This window comes from Triticum urartu, chromosome 6A, assembly GCF_056163025.1.
Source record: "Triticum urartu cultivar PI428250 chromosome 6A, HENAU_Tu73, whole genome shotgun sequence".
In the NCBI taxonomy this organism is placed as follows: domain Eukaryota; kingdom Viridiplantae; phylum Streptophyta; class Magnoliopsida; order Poales; family Poaceae; genus Triticum; species Triticum urartu.
The window spans coordinates 10,122,682-10,143,649 of NC_141878.1; positions in this window are offsets into that span (position 1 = coordinate 10,122,682).

The window sequence follows — 20,968 nt, forward strand, 5'->3', positions numbered from 1 at the left end:
GGCGATGACACGGTAGTAGACGTTCTGCGGTAACGATGCGGAGTCAATATTACTAAATACTCGGAGCGCGATAAAATCATGATTTTTTTTGCACGACGTGGGCACATGTGCTATAGGAACGATGGTATTTTTTCATAATTTTTGGTGACGGAGAAGTATCCGAAAAATTCCCTCTACGCGGATTGCCCTTCGCGCGTCTACGGCTGTGGCCGGCGGCCTCCGGGGGCTAGCATGCCGCCAAATCTTGCGCCGGTGGCCTCTAACAAGTCTGGAAGTGTTGTCGCGGTTGCAAACGCCCGGCACGCGTGTCTGGGGTGTGCCTCCCTCACGGACGGCGTTGCCGCCGGCACCTGGAGGGGGGAAACGGACGCGTGGGGTCTACACGGAGGGGATCTTGCTGTGGGTCTGCCCCGGATGTTGCTCCAAAGTGTTCCTATGGGCTGACCTAACACAACCAGGTGGGGAGGTCCACTGGTCAAAGCCCGTCCGTGCAAAGTCAAAGGGGTAGATCCCGTGGTCAAACGCTACAGGGTTAGGCGGGACGGGGGCACTGGGGGTAGCAATGCCACCGGAGCGTCGCACCGGGCCCTCATACATGCGGGGTGGTGTGGTGGCATGTCTGAAGAGGCGGGACGCGTCTCCGGGGCGTGGCCCCCCTCACGGACGGCGATGACACGGTAGTAGAAGTTCTGCGGTAACGATGCGGCGTCAATATTACTAAATACTCAGAGCGCGATAAAATCATGATTTTTTTGCACGACGTGGGCACATGTACTATAGGAACGATGGTATTTTTTCAGAATTTTTGGTGATGGATAAGTATCCGAAAAATTCCCTCTACGCGGATTGCCGTTCGCGCGTCTACGGCTGTGGCCGGCGGCCTCCGGGGGCTAGCATGCTGCCAAATCTTGCGCCGGCGGCCTCTCACAAGTCTGGAAGTGTTGTCGCGGTTGCAAACGCCCGGCACGCATGTCTGGGGTGTGCCCCCCTAACGTACGGCGCTGCCGCCGGCACCTGGAGGGGGGAAACGGACGCGTGGGGTCTACACGGAGGGGATCTTGCTGTGTGTCTGCCCCGGATGTTGCTCCAAAGTGTTCCTATGGGCTGACCTAACACAACCGGGTGGGGAGGTCCGCTGGTCAAAGCCCGTCCGTGCAAAGTCAAAGGGGTAGATCCCGTGGTCAAACACTACAGGGTTTGGCGGGACGGGGGCACTGGGGGTAGCAATGCCACCGGAGCATCGCACCGGGCCCTCATACATGCGGGGTGGTGTGGTGGCATGTCCGAAGAGGCGGGACGCGTCTCCGGGGCGTGGCCCCCCTCACGGACGGCGATGACACGGTAGTAGACGTTCGGCGGTAACGATGCGGCGTCTATATTACTAAATACTCGGAGCGCGATAAAATCATGATTTTTTTTGCACGACGTGGGCACATGTGCTATAGGAACGATGGTATTTTTTCATAATTTTTGGTGATGGAGAAGTATCCGAAAAATTCCCTCTACGCGGATTGCCCTTCGCGCGTCTACGGCTGTGGCCGGCGGCCTCCGGGGGCTAGCATGCCACCAAATCTTGCGCCGGCGGCCTCTCACAAGTCTGGAAGTGTTGTCGCGGTTGCAAACGCCCAGCACGCGTGTCCGGGGTGTGCCCCCCTCACGGACGGCGCTGCCGCCGGCACCTGGAGGGGGGAAACGGACGCGTGGGGTCTACACGGAGTGGATCTTGCTGTGTGTCTGCCCCGGATGTTGCTCCAAAGTGTTCCTATGGGCTGACCTAACACAACCGGGTGGGGAGGTCCACTGGTCAAAGCCCGTCCGTGCAAAGTCAAAGGGCTAGATCCCGTGGTCAAACGCTACAGGGTTAGGCGGGACGGGGGCACTGGGGTAGCAATGCCACCGGAGCGTCGCACCGGGCCCTCATACATGCGGGGTGGTGTGGTGGCATGTCCGAAGAGGCGGGACGCGTCTCCGGGGCGAGGCCCCCCTCACGGACGGCGATGACACGGTAGTAGACGTTCTGCGGTAACGATGCGGCGTCAATATTACTAAATACTCGGAGCGCGATAAAATCATGATTTTTTTTTGCACGACGTGGGCACATGTGTTATAGGAACGGTGGTATTTTTTCATAATTTTTGGTGATGGAGAAGTATCCAAAAAATTCCCTCTACGCGGATTGCCCTTCGCGCGTCTACGGCTGTGGCCGGCGGCCTCCGGGGGCTAGCATGCCGCCAAATCTTGCGCCGGCGGCCTCTCACAAGTCTGGAAGTGTTGTCGCGGTTGCAAAAGCCCGGCACGCATGTCCGGGGTGTGCCCCCCTCAGGGACGGCGCTGCCGCCGGCACCTGGAGGGGGGAAACGGACACGTGGGGCCTACACGGAGGGGATCTTGCTGTGGGTCTGCCCCGGATGTTGCTCCAAAGTGTTCCTATGGGCTGACCTAACACAACCGGGTGGGGAGGTCCACTGGTCAAAGCCCGTCCGTGCAAAGTCAAAGGGGTAGATCCCGTGGTCAAACGCTACAAGGTTAGGCGGGACGGGGGCACTGGGGGTAGCAATGCCACCGGAGCATCGCACCGGGCCCTCATCCATGCGGGGTGGTGTGGTGGCATGTCCGAAGAGGCGGGACGCGTCTCCGGGGCGTGGCCCCCCTCACGGACGGCGATGACACGGTAGTAGACGTTCTGCGGTAACGATGCGGCGTCAATATTACTAAATACTCAGAGCGCGATAAAATCATGATTTTTTTGCACGACTTGGGCACATGTACTATAGGAACGATGGTATTTTTTCAGAATTTTTGGTGATGGATAAGTATCCGAAAAATTCCCTCTACGCGGATTGCCCTTCGCGCGTCTACGGCTGTGGCCGGCGGCTTCCGGGGGCTAGCATGCTGCCAAATCTTGCGCCGGCGGCCTCTCACAAGTCTGGAAGTGTTGTCGCGGTTGCAAACTCCCGGCACGCGTGTCTGGGGTGTGCCCCCCTAACATACGGCGCTGCCGCCGGCACCTGGAGGGGGGAAACGGACGCGTGGGGTCTACACGGAGGGGATCTTGCTGTGTGTCTGCCCCGGATGTTGCTCCAACGTGTTCCTATGGGCTGACATAACACAACCGGGTGGGGAGGTCCACTGGTCAAAGCCCGTCCGTGCAAAGTCAAAGGGGAAGATCCCGTGGTCAAACACTACAGGGTTTGGCGGGACGGGGGCACTGGGGGGTAGCAATGCCACCGGAGCATCGCACCGGGCCCTCATACATGCGGGGTGGTGTGGTGGCATGTCCGAAGAGGTGGGACGCGTCTCCGGGGCGTGGCCCCCCTCACGGACGGCGATGACACGGTAGTAGACGTTCTGCGGTAACGATGCGGCGTATATATTACTAAATACTCGGAGCGCGATAAAATCATGATTTTTTTGCACGACGTGGGCACATGTGCTATAGGAACGATGGTATTTTTTCATAATTTTTGGTGATGGAGAAGTATCCGAAAAATTCCCTCTACGCGGATTGCCCTTCGCGCGTCTACGGCTGTGGCCGGCGGCCTCCGGGGGCTAGCATGCCGCCAAATCTTGCGCCGGCGGCCTCTCACAAGTCTGGAAGTGTTGTCGCGGTTGCAAACGCCCGGCACGTGTGTCCGGGGTGTGCCCCCCTCACGGACGGCGCTGCCGCCGGCACCTGGAGGGGGGAAACGGACGCGTGGGGTCTACACGGAGGGGATCTTGCTGTGTGCCTGCCCCGGATGTTGCTCCAAAGTGTTCCTATGGGCTGACGTAACACAACCGGGTGGGGAGGTCCACTGGTCAAAGCCCGTCCGTGCAAAGTCAAAGGGGTAGATCCCGTGGTCAAACGCTACAGGGTTAGGCGGGACGGGGGCACTGGGGGTAGCAATGCCACCGGAGCGTCGCACCGGGCGCTCATACATGCGGGGTGGTGTGGTGGCATGTCCGAAGAGGCGGGACGCGTCTCCGGGGCGTGGCCCCCCTCACGGACGGCGATGACACGGTAGTAGACGTTCTGCGGTAACGATGCGGCGTCAATATTACTAAATACTCGGAGCGGGATAAAATCATGATTTTTTTTGCACGACGTGGGCACATGTACTATAGGAACGATGGTATTTTTTCTGAATTTTTGGTGATGGAGAAGTATCCGAAAAATTCCCTCTACGCGGATTGCCCTTCACGCGTCTACGGCTGTGGCCGGCGGCCTCCGGGGGCTAGCATGCTGCCAAATCTTGCACCGGCGGCCTCTCACAAGTCTGGAAGTGTTGTCGCGGTTGCAAACGCCCGGCACGCGTGTCTGGGGTGTGCCCCCCTAACGGACGGCGCTGTCGCCGGCACCTGGAGGGGGGAAACGGACGCGTGGGGTCTACACGGAGGGGATCTTGCTGTGTGTCTGCCCCGGATGTTGCTCCAAAGTGTTCCTATGGGCTGACCTAACACAACCGGGTGGGGAGGTCCACTGGTCAAAGCCCGTCCGTGTAAAGTCAAAGGGGTAGATCCCGTGGTCAAACGCTACAGGGTTAGGCGGGACGGGGGCACTGGGGGGTAGCAATGCCACCGGAGCATCGCACCGGGCCCTCATACATGCGGCGTGGTGTGGTGGCATGTCCGAAGAGGCGGGACGCGTCTCCGGGGCGTGGCCCCCCTCACGGACGGCCATGACACAGTAGTAGACGTTCTGCCGTAATGATGCGGCGTCAATATTACTAAATACTAGGAGCGCGATAAAATCATGATTTTTTTTTGCACGACGCGGGCACATGTGCTATAGGCACGATGGAATTTTTTCATATTTTTTGGTGATGGAGAAGTATCCGAAAAATTCCCACTACGCGGATTGCCCTTCGCGCGTCTACGGCTGTGGCCGGCGGCCTCCAGGGGCTAGCATGCCGCCAAATCTTGCGCCGGTGGCCTCTCACAAGTCTGGAAGTCTTGTCGCGATTGCAAACGCCTGGCACGCGTGTCCGGGGTGTGCCCCCTCACGGACGGCGCTGCCGCCGGCACCTGGACGGGGGAAACGGACGCGTGGGGTCTACACGGAGGGGATCTTGCTGTGGGTCTGCCCCGGATGTTGCTCCAAAGTGTTCCTATGGGCTGACCTAACACAACCGGGTGTGGAGGTCCACTGGTCAAAGCCCGTCCGTGCAAAGTCAAAGGGGTAGATCCCGTGGTCAAACGCTACAGGGTTAGGCGGGACGGGGGCACTGGGGGGTAGCAATGCCACCGGAGCATCGCACCGGGCCCACATACATGCGGGGTGGTGTGGTGGCATGTCCGAAGAGGCGGGACGCGTCTCCGGGGCGAGGCCCCCCTCACGGACGGCGATGACACGGTAGTAGACGTTCTGCGGTAACGATGCGGCGTCAATATTACTAAATACTCGGAGCGCGATAAAATCATGATTTTTTTTTGCACGACGTGGGCACATGTGTTATAGGAACGGTGGTATTTTTTCATAATTTTGGGTGATGGAGAAGTATCCAAAAAATTCCCTCTACGCGGATTGCCCTTCGCGCGTCTACGGCTGTGGCCGGCGGCCTCCGGGGGCTTGCATGCCGCCAAATCTTGCGCCGGCGGCCTCTCACAAGTCTGGAAGTGTTGTCGCGGTTGCAAAAGCCCGGCACGCATGTCCGGGGTGTGCCCCCCTCAGGGACGGCGCTGCCGCCGGCACCTGGAGGGGGGAAACGGACACGTGGGGTCTACACGGAGGGGATCTTGCGGTGGGTCTGCCCCGGATGTTGCTCCAAAGTGTTCCTATGGGCTGACCTAACACAACCGGGTGGGGAGGTCCACTGGTCAAAGCCCGTCCGTGCAAAGTCAAAGGGGTAGATCCCGTGGTCAAACGCTACAAGGTTAGGCGGGACGGGGGCACTGGGGGTAGCAATGCCACCGGAGCATCGCACCGGGCCCTCATCCATGCGGGGTGGTGTGGTGGCATGTCCGAAGAGGCGGGACGCGTCTCCGGGGCGTGGCCCCCCTCACGGACGGCGATGACACGGTAGTAGACGTTCTGCGGTAACGATGCGGCGTCAATATTACTAAATACTCAAAGCGCGATAAAATCATGATTTTTTTGCACGACTTGGGCACATGTACTATAGGAACGATGGTATTTTTTCAGAATTTTTGGTGATGGATAAGTATCCGAAAAATTCCCTCTACGCGGATTGCCCTTCGCGCGTCTACGGCTGTGGCCGGCGGCTTCCGGGGGCTAGCATGCTGCCAAATCTTGCGCCGGCGGCCTCTCACAAGTCTGGAAGTGTTGTCGCGGTTGCAAACTCCCGGCACGCGTGTCTGGGGTGTGCCCCCCTAACATACGGCGCTGCCGCCGGCACCTGGAGGGGGGAAACGGACGCGTGGGGTCTACACGGAGGGGATCTTGCTGTGTGTCTGCCCCGGATGTTGCTCCAACGTGTTCCTATGGGCTGACATAACACAACCGGGTGGGGAGGTCCACTGGTCAAAGCCCGTCCGTGCAAAGTCAAAGGGGAAGATCCCGTGGTCAAACACTACAGGGTTTGGCGGGACGGGGGCACTGGGGGTAGCAATGCCACCGGAGCATCGCACCGGGCCCTCATACATGCGGGGTGGTGTGGTGGCATGTCCGAAGAGGTGGGACGCGTCTCCGGGGCGTGGCCCCCCTCACGGACGGCGATGACACGGTAGTAGACGTTCTGCGGTAACGATGCGGCGTATATATTACTAAATACTCGGAGCGCGATAAAATCATGATTTTTTTGCACGACGTGGGCACATGTGCTATAGGAACGATGGTATTTTTTCATAATTTTTGGTGATGGAGAAGTATCCGAAAAATTCCCTCTACGCGGATTGCCCTTCGCGCGTCTACGGCTGTGGCCGGCGGCCTCCGGGGGCTAGCATGCCGCCAAATCTTGCGCCGGCGGCCTCTCACAAGTCTGGAAGTGTTGTCGCGGTTGCAAACGCCCGGCACGCGTGTCCGGGGTGTGCCCCCCTCACGGACGGCGCTGCCGCCGGCACCTGGAGGGGGGAAACGGACGCGTGGGGTCTACACGGAGGGGATCTTGCTGTGTGTCTGCCCCGGATGTTGCTCCAAAGTGTTCCTATGGGCTGACCTAACACAACCGGGTGGGGAGGTCCACTGGTCAAAGCCCGTCCGTGCAAAGTCAAAGGGGTAGATCCCGTGGTCAAACGCTACAGGGTTAGGCGGGACGGGGGCACTGGGGGGGTAGCAATGCCACCGGAGCGTCGCACCGGGCCCTCATACATGCGGGGTGGTGTGGTGGCATGTCCGAAGAGGCGGGACGCGTCTCTGGGGCGTGGCCCCCCTCACGGACGGCGATGACACGGTAGTAGACGTTCTGCGGTAACGATGCGGCGTCAATATTACTAAATAATCGGAGCGCGATAAAATCATGATTTTTTTGCACGACGTGGGCACATGTGCTATAGGAACGATGGTATTTTTTCATAATTTTTGGTGACGGAGAAGTATCCGAAAAATTCCCTCTGCGCGGATTGCCCTTCGCGCGTCTACGGCTGTGGCCGGCGGCCTCCGGGGGCTAGCATGCCGCCAAATCTTGCGCCGGCGGCCTCTCACAAGTCTGGAAGTGTTGTCGCGGTTGCAAACGCCCGGCACGCGTGTCCGGGGTGTGCCCCCTCACGGACGGCGCTGCCGCCGGCACCTGGACGGGGGAAACGGACGCGTGGGGTCTACACGGAGGGGATCTTGCTGTGGGTCTGCCCCGGATGTTGCTCCAAAGTGTTCCTATGGGCTGACCGAACACAACCGGGTGTGGAGGTCCACTGGTCAAAGCCCGTCCGTGCAAAGTCAAAGGGGTAGATCCCGTGGTCAAACGCTACAGGGTTAGGCGGGACGGGGGCACTGGGGGGTAGCAATGCCACCGGAGCATCGCACCGGGCCCACATACATGCGGGGTGGTGTGGTGGCATGTCCGAAGAGGCGGGACGCGTCTCCGGGGCGAGGCCCCCCTCACGGACGGCGATGACACGGTAGTAGACGTTCTGCGGTAACGATGCGGCGTCAATATTACTAAATACTCGGAGCGCGATAAAATCATGATTTTTTTTTGCACGACGTGGGCACATGTGTTATAGGAACGGTGGTATTTTTTCATAATTTTTGGTGATGGAGAAGTATCCAAAAAATTCCCTCTACGCGGATTGCCCTTCGCGCGTCTACGGCTGTGGCCGGCGGCCTCCGGGGGCTTGCATGCCGCCAAATCTTGCGCCGGCGGCCTCTCACAAGTCTGGAAGTGTTGTCGCGGTTGCAAAAGCCCGGCACGCATGTCCGGGGTGTGCCCCCCTCAGGGACGGCGCTGCCGCCGGCACCTGGAGGGGGGAAACGGACACGTGGGGTCTACACGGAGGGGATCTTGCTGTGGGTCTGCCCCGGATGTTGCTCCAAAGTGTTCCTATGGGCTGACCTAACACAACCGGGTGGGGAGGTCCACTGGTCAAAGCCCGTCCGTGCAAAGTCAAAGGGGTAGATCCCGTGGTCAAACGCTACAAGGTTAGGCGGGACGGGGGCACTGGGGGTAGCAATGCCACCGGAGCATCGCACCGGGCCCTCATCCATGCGGGGTGGTGTGGTGGCATGTCCGAAGAGGCGGGACGCGTCTCCGGGGCGTGGCCCCCCTCACGGACGGCGATGACACGGTAGTAGACGTTCTGCGGTAACGATGCGGCGTCAATATTACTAAATACTCAGAGCGCGATAAAATCATGATTTTTTTGCACGACTTGGGCACATGTACTATAGGAACGATGGTATTTTTTCAGAATTTTTGGTGATGGATAAGTATCCGAAAAATTCCCTCTACGCGGATTGCCCTTCGCGCGTCTACGGCTGTGGCCGGCGGCTTCCGGGGGCTAGCATGCTGCCAAATCTTGCGCCGGCGGCCTCTCACAAGTCTGGAAGTGTTGTCGCGGTTGCAAACTCCCGGCACGCGTGTCTGGGGTGTGCCCCCCTAACATACGGCGCTGCCGCCGGCACCTGGAGGGGGGAAACGGACGCGTGGGGTCTACACGGAGGGGATCTTGCTGTGTGTCTGCCCCGGATGTTGCTCCAACGTGTTCCTATGGGCTGACATAACACAACCGGGTGGGGAGGTCCACTGGTCAAAGCCCGTCCGTGCAAAGTCAAAGGGGAAGATCCCGTGGTCAAACACTACAGGGTTTGGCGGGACGGGGGCACTGGGGGGTAGCAATGCCACCGGAGCATCGCACCGGGCCCTCATACATGCGGGGTGGTGTGGTGGCATGTCCGAAGAGGTGGGACGCGTCTCCGGGGCGTGGCCCCCCTCACGGACGGCGATGACACGGTAGTAGACGTTCTGCGGTAACGATGCGGCGTATATATTACTAAATACTCGGAGCGCGATAAAATCATGATTTTTTTGCACGACGTGGGCACATGTGCTATAGGAACGATGGTATTTTTTCATAATTTTTGGTGATGGAGAAGTATCCGAAAAATTCCCTCTACGCGGATTGCCCTTCGCGCGTCTACGGCTGTGGCCGGCGGCCTCCGGGGGCTAGCATGCCGCCAAATCTTGCGCCGGCGGCCTCTCACAAGTCTGGAAGTGTTGTCGCGGTTGCAAACGCCCGGCACGCGTGTCCGGGGTGTGCCCCCCTCACGGACGGCGCTGCCGCCGGCACCTGGAGGGGGGAAACGGACGCGTGGGGTCTACACGGAGGGGATCTTGCTGTGTGTCTGCCCCGGATGTTGCTCCAAAGTGTTCCTATGGGCTGACCTAACACAACCGGGTGGGGAGGTCCACTGGTCAAAGCCCGTCCGTGCAAAGTCAAAGGGGTAGATCCCGTGGTCAAACGCTACAGGGTTAGGCGGGACGGGGGCACTGGGGGGGTAGCAATGCCACCGGAGCGTCGCACCGGGCCCTCATACATGCGGGGTGGTGTGGTGGCATGTCCGAAGAGGCGGGACGCGTCTCTGGGGCGTGGCCCCCCTCACGGACGGCGATGACACGGTAGTAGACGTTCTGCGGTAACGATGCGGCGTCAATATTACTAAATAATCGGAGCGCGATAAAATCATGATTTTTTTGCACGACGTGGGCACATGTGCTATAGGAACGATGGTATTTTTTCATAATTTTTGGTGACGGAGAAGTATCCGAAAAATTCCCTCTGCGCGGATTGCCCTTCGCGCGTCTACGGCTGTGGCCGGCGGCCTCCGGGGGCTAGCATGCCGCCAAATCTTGCGCCGGCGGCCTCTCACAAGTCTGGAAGTGTTGTCGCGGTTGCAAACGCCCGGCACGCGTGTCCGGGGTGTGCCCCCCTCACGGACGGCGCTGCCGTCGGCACCTGGAGGGGGGAAACGGACACGTGGGGTCTACACGGAGGGGATCTTGCTGTGGGTCTGCCCCGGATGTTGCTCCAAAGTGTTCCTATGGGCTGACCTAACACAACCGGGTGGGGAGGTCCATTGGTCAAAGCCCGTCCGTGCAAAGTCAAAGGGGTAGATCCCGTGGTCAAACGCTACAGGGTTAGGCGGGACGGGAGCACTGGGGGGTAGCAATGCCACCGGAGCGTCGCACCGGGCCCTCATACATGCGGGGTGGTGTGGTGGCATGTCCGAACAGGCGGGACGCGTCTTCGCGGCGTGGCCCCCCTCACGGACGGCGATGACACGGTAGTAGACGTTCTGCGGTAACGATGCGGCGTCAATATTACTAAATACTCGGAGCGCGATAAAATCATGATTTTTTTTGCATGACGTGGGCACATCTGCTATAGGAACGATGGTATTTTTTCATAATTTTTGGCGATGGAGAAGTATCCGAAAAATTCCCTCTACGCGGATTGCCCTTCGCGCGTCTACGGCTGTGGCCGGCGGCCTCCGGGGGCTAGCATGCCGCCAAATCTTGCGCCGGCGGCCTCTCACAAGTCTGGAAGTGTTGTCGCGGTTGCAAACGCCCGGCAGGCGTGTCCGGGGCGTGCCCCCCTCACGGACGGCGCTGCCGCCGGCACCTGGAGGGGGGAAACAGACGCGTGGGGTCTACACGGAGGGGATCTTGCTGTGTGTCTGCCCCGGATGTTGCTCCAAAGTGTTCCTATGGGCTGACCTAAAACAACCGGGTGGGGAGGTCCACTGGTCAAAGCCCGTCCGTGTAAAGTCAAAGGGGTAGATCCCGTGGTCAAACGCTACAGGGTTAGGCGGGACGGGGGCACTGGGGGATAGCAATGCCACCGGAGCGTCGCACCGGGCCCTCATACATGCGGCGTGGTGTGGTGGCATGTCCGAAGAGGCGGGACGCGTCTCCGGGGCGTGGCCCCCCTCACGGACGGCCATGACACAGTAGTAGACGTTCTGCCGTAATGATGCGGCGTCAATATTACTAAATACTAGGAGCGCGATAAAATCATGATTTTTTTTGCACGACGCGGGCACATGTGCTATAGGCACGATGGAATTTTTTCATATTTTTTGGTGATGGAGAAGTATCCGAAAAATTCCCACTACGCGGATTGCCCTTCGCGCGTCTACGGCTGTGGCCGGCGGCCTCCAGGGGCTAGCATGCTGCCAAATCTTGCGCCGGTGGCCTCTCACAAGTCTGGAAGTCTTGTCGCGATTGCAAACGCCTGGCACGCGTGTCCGGGGTGTGCCCCCTCACGGACGGCGCTGCCGCCGGCACCTGGACGGGGGAAACGGACGCGTGGGGTCTACACGGAGGGGATCTTGCTGTGGGTCTGCCCCGGATGTTGCTCCAAAGTGTTCCTATGGGCTGACCTAACACAACCGGGTGTGGAGGTCCACTGGTCAAAGCCCGTCCGTGCAAAGTCAAAGGGGTAGATCCCGTGGTCAAACGCTACAGGGTTAGGCGGGACGGGGGCACTGGGGGGTAGCAATGCCACCGGAGCATCGCACCGGGCCCACATACATGCGGGGTGGTGTGGTGGCATGTCCGAAGAGGCGGGACGCGTCTCCGGGGCGAGGCCCCCCTCACGGACGGCGATGACACGGTAGTAGACGTTCTGCGGTAATGATGCGGCGTCAATATTACTAAATACTCGGAGCGCGATAAAATCATGATTTTTTTTTTGCACGACGTGGGCACATGTGTTATAGGAACGGTGGTATTTTGTCATAATTTTTGGTGATGGAGAAGTATCCAAAAAATTCCCTCTACGCGGATTGCCCTTCGCGCGTCTACGGCTGTGGCCGGCGGCCTCCGGGGGCTAGCATGCCGCCAAATCTTGCGCCGGCGGCCTCTCACAAGTCTGGAAGTGTTGTCGCGGTTGCAAAAGCCCGGCACGCATGTCCGGGGTGTGCCCCCCTCAGGGACGGCGCTGCCGCCGGCACCTGGAGGGGGGAAACGGACACGTGGGGTCTACACGGAGGGGATCTTGCTGTGGGTCTGCCCCGGATGTTGCTCCAAAGTGTTCCTATGGGCTGACCTAACACAACCGGGTGGGGAGGTCCACTGGTCAAAGCCCGTCCGTGCAAAGTCAAAGGGGTAGATCCCGTGGTCAAACGCTACAGGGTTAGGCGGGACGGGGGCACTGGGGGGGTAGCAATGCCACCGGAGCGTCGCACCGGGCCCTCATACATGCGGGGTGGTGTGGTGGCATGTCCGAAGAGGCGGGACGCGTCTCTGGGGCGTGGCCCCCCTCACGGACGGCGATGACACGGTAGTAGACGTTCTGCGGTAACGATGCGGCGTCAATATTACTAAATAATCGGAGCGCGATAAAATCATGATTTTTTTGCACGACGTGGGCACATGTGCTATAGGAACGATGGTATTTTTTCATAATTTTTGGTGACGGAGAAGTATCCGAAAAATTCCCTCTGCGCGGATTGCCCTTCGCGCGTCTACGGCTGTGGCCGGCGGCCTCCGGGGGCTAGCATGCCGCCAAATCTTGCGCCGGCGGCCTCTCACAAGTCTGGAAGTGTTGTCGCGGTTGCAAACGCCCGGCACGCGTGTCCGGGGTGTGCCCCCCTCACGGACGGCGCTGCCGCCGGCACCTGGACGGGGGAAACGGACGCGTGGGGTCTACACGGAGGGGATCTTGCTGTGGGTCTGCCCCGGATGTTGCTCCAAAGTGTTCCTATGGGCTGACCTAACACAACCGGGTGGGGAGGTCCATTGGTCAAAGCCCGTCCGTGCAAAGTCAAAGGGGTAGATCCCGTGGTCAAACGCTACAGGGTTAGGCGGGATGGGAGCACTGGGGGGTAGCAATGCCACCGGAGCGTCGCACCGGGCCCTCATACATGCGGGGTGGTGTGGTGGCATGTCCGAACAGGCGGGACGCGTCTCCGGGGCGTGGCCCCCCTCACGGACGGCGATGACACGGTAGTAGACGTTCTGCGGTAACGATGCGGCGTCAATATTACTAAATACTCGGAGCGCGATAAAATCATGATTTTTTTTGCATGACGTGGGCACATCTGCTATAGGAACGATGGTATTTTTTCATAATTTTTGGCGATGGAGAAGTATCCGAAAAATTCCCTCTACGCGGATTGCCCTTCGCGCGTCTACGGCTGTGGCCGGCGGCCTCCGGGGGCTAGCATGCCGCCAAATCTTGCGCCGGCGGCCTCTCACAAGTCTGGAATTGTTGTCGCGGTTGCAAACGCCCGGCAGGCGTGTCCGGGGCGTGCCCCCCTCACGGACGGCGCTGCCGCCGGCACCTGGAGGGGGGAAACGGACGCGTGGGGTCTACACGGAGGGGATCTTGCTGTGTGTCTGCCCCGGATGTTGCTCCAAAGTGTTCCTATGGGCTGACCTAAAACAACCGGGTGGGGAGGTCCACTGGTCAAAGCCCGTCCGTGTAAAGTCAAAGGGGTAGATCCCGTGGTCAAACGCTACAGGGTTAGGCGGGACGGGGGCACTGGGGGGTAGCAATGCCACCGGAGCGTCGCACCGGGCCCTCATACATGCGGCGTGGTGTGGTGGCATGTCCGAAGAGGCGGGACGCGTCTCCGGGGCGTGGCCCCCCTCACGGACGGCCATGACACAGTAGTAGACGTTCTGCCGTAATGATGCGGCGTCAATATTACTAAATACTAGGAGCGCGATAAAATCATGATTTTTTTTTGCACGACGCGGGCACATGTGCTATAGGCACGATGGAATTTTTTCATATTTTTTGGTGATGGAGAAGTATCCGAAAAATTCCCACTACGCGGATTGCCCTTCGCGCGTCTACGGCTGTGGCCGGCGTCCTCCAGGGGCTAGCATGCCGCCAAATCTTGCGCCGGTGGCCTCTCACAAGTCTGGAAGTCTTGTCGCGATTGCAAACGCCTGGCACGCGTGTCCGGGGTGTGCCCCCTCACGGACGGCGCTGCCGCCGGCACCTGGACGGGGGAAACGGACGCGTGGGGTCTACACGGAGGGGATCTTGCTGTGGGTCTGCCCCGGATGTTGCTCCAAAGTGTTCCTATGGGCTATCCTAACACAACCGGGTGTGGAGGTCCACTGGTCAAAGCCCGTCCGTGCAAAGTCAAAGGGGTAGATCCCGTGGTCAAACGCTACAGGGTTAGGCGGGACGGGGGCACTGGGGGTAGCAATGCCACCGGAGCATCGCACCGGGCCCTCATCCATGCGGGGTGGTGTGGTGGCATGTCCGAAGAGGCGGGACGCGTCTCCGGGGCGTGGCCCCCCTCACGGACGGCGATGACACGGTAGTAGACGTTCTGCGGTAACGATGCGGCGTCAATATTACTAAATACTCGGAGCGCGATAAAATCATGATTTTTTTTTTGCACGACGTGGGCACATGTGTTATAGGAACGGTGGTATTTTGTCATAATTTTTGGTGATGGAGAAGTATCCAAAAAATTCCCTCTACGCGGATTGCCCTTCGCGCGTCTACGGCTGTGGCCGGCGGCCTCCGGGGGCTAGCATGCCGCCAAATCTTGCGCCGGCGGCCTCTCACAAGTCTGGAAGTGTTGTCGCGGTTGCAAAAGCCCGGCACGCATGTCCGGGGTGTGCCCCCCTCAGGGACGGCGCTGCCGCCGGCACCTGGAGGGGGGAAACGGACACGTGGGGTCTACACGGAGGGGATCTTGCTGTGGGTCTGCCCCGGATGTTGCTCCAAAGTGTTCCTATGGGCTGACCTAACACAACCGGGTGGGGAGGTCCACTGGTCAAAGCCCGTCCGTGCAAAGTCAAAGGGGTAGATCCCGTGGTCAAACGCTACAAGGTTAGGCGGGACGGGGGCACTGGGGGTAGCAATGCCACCGGAGCGTCGCACCGGGCCCTCATCCATGCGGGGTGGTGTGGTGGCATGTCCGAAGAGGCGGGACGCGTCTCCGGGGCGTGGCCCCCCTCACGGACGGCGAAGACACGGTAGTAGACGTTCTGCGGTAACGATGCGGAGTCAATATTACTAAATACTCGGAGCGCGATAAAATCATGATTTTTTTTGCACGACGTGGGCACATGTGCTATAGGAACGATGGTATTTTTTCATAATTTTTGGTGACGGAGAAGTATCCGAAAAATTCCCTCTACGCGGATTGCCCTTCGCGCGTCTACGGCTGTGGCCGGCGGCCTCCAGGGGCTAGCATGCCGCCAAATCTTGCGCCGGTGGCCTCTCACAAGTCTGGAAGTCTTGTCGCGATTGCAAACGCCTGGCACGCGTGTCCGGGGTGTGCCCCCTCACGGACGGCGCTGCCGCCGGCACCTGGACGGGGGAAACGGACGCGTGGGGTCTACACGGAGGGGATCTTGCTGTGGGTCTGCCCCGGATGTTGCTCCAAAGTGTTCCTATGGGCTATCCTAACACAACCGGGTGTGGAGGTCCACTGGTCAAAGCCCGTCCGTGCAAAGTCAAAGGGGTAGATCCCGTGGTCAAACGCTACAGGGTTAGGCGGGACGGGGGCACTGGGGGTAGCAATGCCACCGGAGCATCGCACCGGGCCCTCATCCATGCGGGGTGGTGTGGTGGCATGTCCGAAGAGGCGGGACGCGTCTCCGGGGCGTGGCCCCCCTCACGGACGGCGATGACACGGTAGTAGACGTTCTGCGGTAACGATGCGGCGTCAATATTACTAAATACTCAGAGCGCGATAAAATCATGATTTTTTTGCACGACTTGGGCACATGTACTATAGGAACGATGGTATTTTTTCAGAATTTTTGGTGATGGATAAGTATCCGAAAAATTCCCTCTACGCGGATTGCCCTTCGCGCGTCTACGGCTGTGGCCGGCGGCTTCCGGGGGCTAGCATGCTGCCAAATCTTGCGCCGGCGGCCTCTCACAAGTCTGGAAGTGTTGTCGCGGTTGCAAACTCCCGGCACGCGTGTCTGGGGTGTGCCCCCCTAACATACGGCGCTGCCGCCGGCACCTGGAGGGGGGAAACGGACGCGTGGGGTCTACACGGAGGGGATCTTGCTGTGTGTCTGCCCCGGATGTTGCTCCAACGTGTTCCTATGGGCTGACATAACACAACCGGGTGGGGAGGTCCACTGGTCAAAGCCCGTCCGTGCAAAGTCAAAGGGGAAGATCCCGTGGTCAAACACTACAGGGTTTGGCGGGACGGGGGCACTGGGGGGTAGCAATGCCACCGGAGCATCGCACCGGGCCCTCATACATGCGGGGTGGTGTGGTGGGATGTCCGAAGAGGTGGGACGCGTCTCCGGGGCGTGGCCCCCCTCACGGACGGCGATGACACGGTAGTAGACGTTCTGCGGTAACGATGCGGCGTATATATTACTAAATACTCGGAGCGCGATAAAATCATGATTTTTTTGCACGACGTGGGCACATGTGCTATAGGAACGATGGTATTTTTTCATAATTTTTGGTGATGGAGAAGTATCCGAAAAATTCCCTCTACGCGGATTGCCCTTCGCGCGTCTACGGCTGTGGCCGGCGGCCTCCGGGGGCTAGCATGCCGCCAAATCTTGCGCCGGCGGCCTCTCACAAGTCTGGAAGTGTTGTCGCGGTTGCAAACGCCCGGCACGCGTGTCCGGGGTGTGCCCCCCTCACGGACGGCGCTGCCGCCGGCACCTGGAGTGGGGAAACGGACGCGTGGGGTCTACACGGAGGGGATCTTGCTGTGTGTCTGCCCCGGATGTTGCTCCAAAGTGTTCCTATGGGCTGACCTAACACAACCGGGTGGGGAGGTCCACTGGTCAAAGCCCGTCCGTGCAAAGTCAAAGGGGTAGATCCCGTGGTCAAACGCTACAGGGTTAGGCGGGACGGGGGCACTGGGGGGGTAGCAATGCCACCGGAGCGTCGCACCGGGCCCTCATACATGCGGGGTGGTGTGGTGGCATGTCCGAAGAGGCGGGACGCGTCTCTGGGGCGTGGCCCCCCTCACGGACGGCGATGACACGGTAGTAGACGTTCTGCGGTAACGATGCGGCGTCAATATTACTAAATAATCGGAGCGCGATAAAATCATGATTTTTTTGCACGACGTGGGCACATGTGCTATAGGAACGATGGTATTTTTTCATAATTTTTGGTGACGGAGAAGTATCCGAAAAATTCCCTCTGCGCGGATTGCCCTTCGCGCGTCTACGGCTGTGGCCGGCGGCCTCCGGGGGCTAGCATGCCGCCAAATCTTGCGCCGGCGGCCTCTCACAAGTCTGGAAGTGTTGTCGCGGTTGCAAACGCCCGGCACGCGTGTCCGGGGTGTGCCCCCCTCACGGACGGCGCTGCCGCCGGCACCTGGAGGGGGGAAACGGACACGTGGGGTCTACACGGAGGGGATCTTGCTGTGGGTCTGCCCCGGATGTTGCTCCAAAGTGTTCCTATGGGCTGACCTAACACAACCGGGTGGGGAGGTCCATTGGTCAAAGCCCGTCCGTGCAAAGTCAAAGGGGTAGATCCCGTGGTCAAACGCTACAGGGTTAGGCGGGATGGGAGCACTGGGGGGTAGCAATGCCACCGGAGCGTCGCACCGGGCCCTCATACATGCGGGGTGGTGTGGTGGCATGTCCGAACAGGCGGGACGCGTCTCCGGGGCGTGGCCCCCCTCACGGACGGCGATGACACGGTAGTAGACGTTCTGCGGTAACGATGCGGCGTCAATATTACTAAATACTCGGAGCGCGATAAAATCATGATTTTTTTTGCATGACGTGGGCACATCTGCTATAGGAACGATGGTATTTTTTCATAATTTTTGGCGATGGAGAAGTATCCGAAAAATTCCCTCTACGCGGATTGCCCTTCGCGCGTCTACGGCTGTGGCCGGCGGCCTCCGGGGGCTAGCATGCCGCCAAATCTTGCGCCGGCGGCCTCTCACAAGTCTGGAATTGTTGTCGCGGTTGCAAACGCCCGGCAGGCGTGTCCGGGGCGTGCCCCCCTCACGGACGGCGCTGCCGCCGGCACCTGGAGGGGGGAAACGGACGCGTGGGGTCTACACGGAGGGGATCTTGCTGTGTGTCTGCCCCGGATGTTGCTCCAAAGTGTTCCTATGGGCTGACCTAAAACAACCGGGTGGGGAGGTCCACTGGTCAAAGCCCGTCCGTGTAAAGTCAAAGGGGTAGATCCCGTGGTCAAACGCTACAGGGTTAGGCGGGACGGGGGCACTGGGGGGTAGCAATGCCACCGGAGCGTCGCACCGGGCCCTCATACATGCGGCGTGGTGTGGTGGCATGTCCGAAGAGGCGGGACGCGTCTCCGGGGCGTGGCCCCCCTCACGGACGGCCATGACACAGTAGTAGACGTTCTGCCGTAATGATGCGGCGTCAATATTACTAAATACTAGGAGCGCGATAAAATCATGATTTTTTTTTGCACGACGCGGGCACATGTGCTATAGGCACGATGGAATTTTTTCATATTTTTTGGTGATGGAGAAGTATCCGAAAAATTCCCACTACGCGGATTGCCCTTCGCGCGTCTACGGCTGTGGCCGGCGTCCTCCAGGGGCTAGCATGCCGCCAAATCTTGCGCCGGTGGCCTCTCACAAGTCTGGAAGTCTTGTCGCGATTGCAAACGCCTGGCACGCGTGTCCGGGGTGTGCCCCCTCACGGACGGCGCTGCCGCCGGCACCTGGACGGGGGAAACGGACGCGTGGGGTCTACACGGAGGGGATCTTGCTGTGGGTCTGCCCCGGATGTTGCTCCAAAGTGTTCCTATGGGCTGACCTAACACAACCGGGTGTGGAGGTCCACTGGTCAAAGCCCGTCCGTGCAAAGTCAAAGGGGTAGATCCCGTGGTCAAACGCTACAGGGTTAGGCGGGACGGGGGCACTGGGGGGTAGCAATGCCACCGGAGCATCGCACCGGGCCCACATACATGCGGGGTGGTGTGGTGGCATGTCCGAAGAGGCGGGACGCGTCTCCGGGGCGAGGCCCCCCTCACGGACGGCGATGACACGGTAGTAGACGTTCTGCGGTAACGATGCGGCGTCAATATTACTAAATACTCGGAGCGCGATAAAATCATGATTTTTTTTTGCACGACGTGGGCACATGTGTTATAGGAACGGTGGTATTTTGTCATAATTTTTGGTGATGGAGAAGTATCCAAAAAATTCCCTCTACGCGGATTGCCCTTCGCGCGTCTACGGCTGTGGCCGGCGGCCTCCGGGGGCTAGCATGCCGCCAAATCTTGCGCCGGCGGCCTCTCACAAGTCTGGAAGTGTTGTCGCGGTTGCAAAAGCCCGGCACGCATGTCCGGGGTGTGCCCCCCTCAGGGACGGCGCTGCCGCCGGCACCTGGAGGGGGGAAACGGACACGTGGGGTCTACACGGAGGGGATCTTGCTGTGGGTCTGCCCCGGATGTTGCTCCAAAGTGTTCCTATGGGCTGACCTAACACAACCGGGTGGGGAGGTCCACTGGTCAAAGCCCGTCCGTGCAAAGTCAAAGGGGTAGATCCCGTGGTCAAACGCTACAAGGTTAGGCGGGACGGGGGCACTGGGGGTAGCAATGCCACCGGAGCGTCGCACCGGGCCCTCATCCATGCGGGGTGGTGTGGTGGCATGTCCGAAGAGGCGGGACGCGTCTCCGGGGCGTGGCCCCCCTCACGGACGGCGATGACACGGTAGTAGACGTTCTGCGGTAACGATGCGGAGTCAATATTACTAAATACTCGGAGCGCGATAAAATCATGATTTTTTTTGCACGACGTGGGCACATGTGCTATAGGAACGATGGTATTTTTTCATAATTTTTGGTGACGGAGAAGTATCCGAAAAATTCCCTCTACGCGGATTGCCCTTCGCGCGTCTACGGCTGTGGCCGGCGGCCTCCAGGGGCTAGCATGCCGCCAAATCTTGCGCCGGTGGCCTCTCACAAGTCTGGAAGTCTTGTCGCGATTGCAAACGCCTGGCACGCGTGTCCGGGGTGTGCCCCCTCACGGACGGCGCTGCCGCCGGCACCTGGACGGGGGAAACGGACGCGTGGGGTCTACACGGAGGGGATCTTGCTGTGGGTCTGCCCCGGATGTTGCTCCAAAGTGTTCCTATGGGCTAACCTAACACAACCGGGTGTGGAGGTCCACTGGTCAAAGCCCGTCCGTGCAAAGTCAAAGGGGTAGATCCCGTGGTCAAACGCTACAGGGTTAGGCGGGACGGGGGCACTGGGGGGTAGCAATGCCACCGGAGCATCGCACCGGGCCCACATACATGCGGGGTGGTGTGGTGGCATGTCAGAAGAGGCGGGACGCGTCTCCGGGGCGAGGCCCCCCTCACGGACGGCGATGACACGGTAGTAGACGTTCTGCGGTAACGATGCGGCGTCAATATTACTAAATACTCGGAGCGCGATAAAATCATGATTTTTTTTTGCACGACGTGGGCACATGTGTTATAGGAACGGTGGTATTTTTTCATAATTTTTGGTGATGGAGAAGTATCCAAAAAATTCCCTCTACGCGGATTGCCCTTCGCGCGTCTACGGCTGTGGCCGGCGGCCTCCGGGGGCTAGCATGCCGCCAAATCTTGCGCCGGCGGCCTCTCACAAGTCTGGAAGTGTTGTCGTGGTTGCAAACGCCCCGCACGCGTGTCCGGGGTGTGCCCCCCTCACGGACGGCGCT